General features: G+C 45.4%; 1 protein-coding gene across 2 annotated transcripts in view; it reads right to left on the minus strand.

The window, feature by feature from the left end:
* The window catches only part of spata20 (spermatogenesis associated 20), a 68663-nt gene that overhangs the window by 40703 nt on the left and 21585 nt on the right, over positions 1–6375 (minus strand). The window lies entirely within an intron of this gene.

Here is a 6375-nt window from a genome sequence, read left to right on the forward strand (position 1 = left end):
CCCCCCCCCCCCCCCCCCCCCCCGAGCTGAGAAGGAGATCAGGAGTTCATCCAGGCCCTGAAGCCAGTCAAGGTGGCTTCATGTCTGATGTCAGATAAGAGTAACCCGACAGTCTTCTGTCACGGCCCCGATACAAGCACAGCTCCAGCAAGCCGCCCAGGAAACCCCAAGAGATCCTCCGTTTGTCAGAGAACTCAAAGCAAATGATGATGATGTGTTGTACTGCTGTGTTGTATTTTTTGTTACCCGTACAAAGAAGTGATGAGGCCTGACCAGGAGGACCTCAGTGATGATTGTTGAGTGTATGACTCAAATTTTTCCCATGGTCTAGTGTTGAAAAAGTATCAATAAATCCCAATATTGAATTCCAACACTTGCAGAATCGCAATACTTCAAAAACGCTAATGACTGATGTTAATGACTCAGCAGTTGTTAAAGTAACATAAACGTAGTGGCCCTGTTACAGAGAACCGAACTTTCATAAACTAATGCTTTGAGAGCAATTAAACTTTGTTATTGAGTATGGAGTATGACGTTTTAACTAAATTTGATCACTCCCTGGACATATTTTCAACTTCAAATTTTCTAAAAAAGCAAAAAAAAAAAAGAGGATAGATTCTATCATTTGAAATAAATGGACTGAAGATATTCTAGTTATTCTAGTCTGGGTCACGCTGCCCAAAAAAGGATGAATAGCAACAAGACCCCTGATAGCTACCAGCGACTGTCTGCGTGTGTGAAATCAAAGACTGCCGGACTCCCTGAAAAGGTGTTTGATTAGCTCTCAGTCCCACAGCGGGTCAGAACCAAAAAAAAATAAAAATCAGTTCCGTTTCAAACTCATTACAGGAAACTGTATTGGCAGCTTATGAAGATACAGAGAGAGCGACGGAGTGAGGCATCTTCGACCGGCGCGCATGAACGCATGTGTGCGCAGACGTCTTATCGGGTCGGCGCAGGGTTTTTATTCACCGAGCAGACATGTGGATAAGCACGGAGTGCTGGACCTACAGACGAGATACAAGCACGGGGGAGAGGATTACATCTCACATTTCAGATTAAAAATAGGGTGAGATAAGTGTTTGAGCAAAATGAGGGAGAAAAAGCGGGATGAGTGGCTATCTGAGTGCATCGCAGTCGGCCGGGTGTAGCACTCTCCCTGCCGCTGGGACCATCTGGGACCTTCTTCCCACAGCTGTCGGTCACCCTGGGCTCTGCTCTCTGACTGGTTGTTGGGCTTAGCAGGTCATTTGCAGAGAACAGCGGAATCAATTCGCAGAACACAACACTGCATTAGCCGTCTTTGATGAGAGAACAGGGAGGATGGGGAGCAGAGGTGTAACAAGGCGGCAGCTTGAAGAGCGGGAGGGTCAAAGGTCGCCGAAGGAGGACTGTGAGACCGGCTAGCTCTAATCCTCCTCTGCACTGTGTTGTTAAGTCTCTAGCTAGGCTCTCCTTCCCTCCCTCCTTTCCTTCTTCCCTCCCTTCCTTCTGCTTGCCCTCCCCGTCACCCTGCCAACTCTTCCCCACGTCTCTGAGGTCTTGTTAGGGATTTCTCCAGTCCTCCACAGATGCTTTCTCCTCTCGAAAGGCCATGCTCCTCCCTTCCTTCTCCTCCGTCCAACTCCATGCCGCTCTCCTCCTTCCTCTCTACAGGCATAGAGAACAGGAAAGGCGTAGAAAACCCCGTCTATTTACAGTCATCTCTCTCCGGGGATCCATTCCGTCTTGTTTCTGAAATCCTCCAAACAAATCCCTGTAACACCCGCTGCTCTTTCTGCCCCGAGCGTCTCTCGCTTACACCAGCATCTCGTGGTCCTCCTTAACACTCGCCACGGACGGCCCTCTCACATCCACTCCAATTTCCTCACTTAAGTGCACCCCAGAGAGAGCCGGCAAAAAAAAGGTCTGACTTTAAAATCGCGCGACACAGACGAGAACGCCTACTCGGATAGTTTACCGGGGGCAAAAAAAAAAAAAGAAGCACACTGGAGGCTGATTAATAAGCGGCAACAGAGAAGAAGAGAAGGAGGGAACCAGATGGATATGACCACTCATAGTGCTTTTACACTCATGTCATTCACACCCATTCATACACCGATGACCGGGGATACCATGCAAGGTGCCACCTGCCCATCAGACCGTCTAATCATTTACACACCTGACGGCATCGCCTAGAGGAGCCGCCGATCTTCTCAATTGAAGGGACGACCCGTTTACGAGCCACAGTCATACATATTGCGAGAAATGACTCATTGTTATAGACCAGGTTAGTGTCTTTACCGTTACGAACTGCTATTCCTCACTGGAATTCCACGTGTCATATAACTTAAGAGTAGTTATCTGGAAGTGGTAAAGGGAGGTTTCTCAACAAATTGACTTTTCTTTTGTTGCCAAGCAACATTTATAACAGCCGAGAAAGTCCCCCGAACGACAGCTGCTGGAAAGACTGCGTTGTGTTCCGCCGCTCACGACTTCAGAGCCTCTACAGTCAACAGAGCTCGACTGAACTCCAATCAAGCTATATTTCTGTGTAATAGAAAAATGAACCACAATTTATTTGCAGCAATTACAATCAAGAGCGATGTTTCTCCGTGACTGTAATTGATTGATTACAACAAGCAAAAAGAGCTTGGGGTGAGTAGAGAGAAGCGCGCAGTCTTGAATTAAAATAGTAAATAAATGCAATGAGGTGAAGATCTCAGTGTGTGTGTGTGTTTGGTTTAGCATGAGTTGGGCTCTGAGCACCTCATTCAGCACAGTTAGAGCGCGTCGGCCTTGAACCAGGAAAACAGATGAGGAGTAATTGGATTTAAATCAGACATGTTTCCATGCTCATAGCTACCGAATGTAACGTGGAGCACAATCCCCTCACTCACTCACCCACTCACCTCGTTTAACATCCCTCCATCTCTTAGTGCTCACACAATTCAGCCTTTTGACTCCATTGTCCGTTATCTTTCTCATTCCCGTTCTCCAGCCCTCTCTAATTGCTTTTTCCTCCAAATCTGAATCTTAATCTGATCCATCATCTAATTGTGTATTCTTTTTCTGCTGCTCTCCTGGGCATCCATTAGCACCTTTTTTTTTGTTATTACTACCAGGAATTAACCGCAAAGTATATTTGATAACTAAGTTAATCTTTTAAGCGTAACAGCTTGTTTTGTCTCAGAAAGACTTCACATTTGAGAAGCTTGAACCAGCAACCATTTGGCATTTCTGTTTTATAAGTCACAGCTCAGCTACCTTCACTATGAGCCACAGATCCGTCGAGCTTCATGTCTCTCTGCACGCTGAAGTGACGTGCACGGCGTCTTAGAAACAGCAGTACTTGGCGTTTAAAGGAAGGTGTGGTGAATGGAGTCTGTGTGCTCGAACACGAGGCGCCGTCGTTAGCAACCCAGTGCGACTTCAAATGCCAAAGAGAAAGTGTGATTGTGGAGTTACAGTCCCGTTTTAAAAACACACAAGCTCCGCTCGTGATTATGATGACGTGTTCAAACGCAATCGTGAAAAATGTAGTATTTGGCGAGCAACGTGAATAAATACAGTTGTTTGAGGGAGATGTTTTCACAGTTTATTTGAGAAGCTGAGATATTAGATATTAGAGAGGGAATTATGACCTTATTTCCTTATCATTTGAATCGTGTTTTGTTTTTATCCAAATAACTATTCGGTTTATACCGTCATCGGGGCAGTTGGCACTACTTTTGAGGACGGTGGTGAAAAAAAAAAAAAAAAAAAAAAAAAAAAGATGTCTGCAGCCTTGTATACCATCTGTTATAACAAAAACAAAACTATCTGTATCGGCTGATAAGGCTGATCAACATTCGACAATCACTATAAAATGTGATCGGGGCATCTCTAAAATAAAAATTTGCTCCTTTATTCTTTTCTGCTGAATCGCAAAACCACCTTGCGATCTGAACTGGTAGTTATGCGATCCGCTGCAGCCCTAGTATGTGCATACGTATCGTGCATCTATTGCTATGTGGGTAGACGCTTGTGGACATACTGCATCAGAAAGTGTGCGTTTGTGACAGCGTGTGTGTTTCACAGATACTGAACGAGCCAGTGCTATTCCTGTGGGAAGGTTGTATCTCAACCCAAAGAAAGAGTATGTGTGTGTGTGTGTGTGTGTGTGTGTGTGTGTGTGTGTGTGTATATAAAGTCACATCTCAACCTCGGCCAAGATAGTTGCTTCTGCCAATAAGGGCCGGCTGTTCACACATCTGCATGCACGCACGCACGCACGCAACTGAAGTGTGCTTTTTTTCCCCAGCCATTTTCATGTGACACATTCTGAGAAAAACAAAAATTGTTGCCTCTGTTTTAGTAATACACTGTTCCCCGCTTGGGAGTATCCCCCCCCCCCCCACACTTTGAGTGTGTATCTCTTTCTCATTCAGCATCTTATTGGTCCCAGTGGTAGAGACCACTGGTAAAGACCAGTGGTAGAGACCAGTGTCTTCCTCTGGTCACCGTCATCTCCTCCTCTCATCCTTCACTGCGGGACTTCCATTCCCTCTGGTGTCCTCAGTTCGACCCCTCACTGCGGTCATTAGCAGACGCGAGCCGACGCCCTCGATCAGGCTGAGGTCTCATTAGTCTGAATTGGATTCATAGGACAGCTAATTGGAATAAGTTAGTCGGACTGAAGAAGACAAAGCGGTCAAATCATTAAAACAACAACCTGGAATTGCATTCAACACCAATTTGAATGCAACATCCCTCATCTGAAACATAAACCCGCCTTGAAAACTTGAGACCCTTGAAGACTAACAGACTGCTCCGACATCAGAGACTCCCACGTGATCAACCTGACAGTGCCGAGGCCCAGCATGTGACTGGTCCTCGCCGGGTGTGATAGCACACAACACACATCCCCTGTAATAATGGATCCATCCTGATAATGCCTCTATCTGGCTCCCTTTCTTGGTCTCCGTCTCTCTGCAGGGCTCCGCAATGTTACTGCAGCCACCGGCTGATACTGCACAACTCATCTATATTTCAGTAGGGCCCTGTTGAGTGTGTGTGTGTGTGTGTGTGTGTGTGTGTGTGTGTGTGTGTGTGTGTGTGAGAGAGAGAGAGAGAGAGAGAGAGAGAGGGAGATGGGCCATGTCAGTGGACATTCGCTGCTTTAATTCACTGATGTAATTTTGCTTTTAGGGCCGGTCGGATAAACAGAGCTCAGTGTTGCAGTCCGGCGTGTTGATAACTGTGAGGCTGCGAATGCACCACAACAGTCCGTGAAGGACACCAAAAGTCAAAATCTCAATTAATCGCTGTCGAGCTTCTACTTTTGTAATTTGGAACGATAAGGAGGAGGACTTTTCTGCCTAAAGAAACAGTGCTTGAAGTGGAAGAAGAAGAAGAAAAAAGGGCCAGTATCACTATTGCATTCTGAATTTCTAGAATGAATGAGGGTAATAGCTTTTGACTCTGCAATTTCACATCATTTCGGGTCATTATTATGATTACTTTAGACAACACCCAAAAAGCTTGGACGCTAAACTTGCTATAGTTAAATAAATATCTTAATATTTACACATCGAACAGCCTTCATCCAAACATTTAACTCTGCTGGAAATGTTGTCCTGTAAAGTCATACTCTGTAACTCAAAAGCCCACATTTAGAGAACTTCTAAACTTTGTTCATCTATATTTGTTCATTCATAATATACAAACAAAATGGTTATGGACGCACACATTTTTTTTATCTTCATGCGGCTTATGAGGTGCGGTGCAAAAAAAACGCTGGCAGTGCGCCGTATGATTGTGAGTCGCCCTGATAAGCCGACATGGAGAGGGCAGAGAAGAGCAGCAGCAGCAGCTTGGTAAGTTTGTATTCACCGTAGCGAGTCACGCCAGAAAAAGATGTAAAATCATGGCCGGCGAGTGGTGTGTGTGTGTGTGTGTAGGGGTCCGCAAGTGGTCTCTTGATCCCGTTGGTCGGGCTCCTCTGAACTTTTGTAACTTGGCAGGCGCGCCCACATCACAATAAGTTCACTGATAAAAGCATTTTTTACATGTCTGGGGATTTTTTACAGATAATACTGCTGGCACTATCTTCACACTTACCAGACAGACATGAGAGTGGTATCAATCGTTTTATCCACTTGTCGGAAAGGAAGCCACAAAAGCAATATTCCCAAGATGTCTTAAATTATTCCTGAGAAGTTTAAAACTGAAACTTCTGAGAAATGTGGCCGTGGGAAACACAAACATGAAAGCGTTGGCTAACTGTACTGAATTTCAGTCTGACTCAGAGTGACAGCTGTGCAACTCATAACCAGCAGCCTGTATCAGGGCTGGCAGGAAGCCTCAAACACACACACACACACACACACACACACACACACACACACACACACA

The sequence above is a fragment of the Anarrhichthys ocellatus genome, unplaced genomic scaffold (genome assembly GCF_004355925.1).
Source record: "Anarrhichthys ocellatus isolate YVR2014 unplaced genomic scaffold, GSC_Weel_1.0 scaffold4, whole genome shotgun sequence".
Classification (NCBI taxonomy): Eukaryota; Metazoa; Chordata; class Actinopteri; order Perciformes; family Anarhichadidae; genus Anarrhichthys; species Anarrhichthys ocellatus.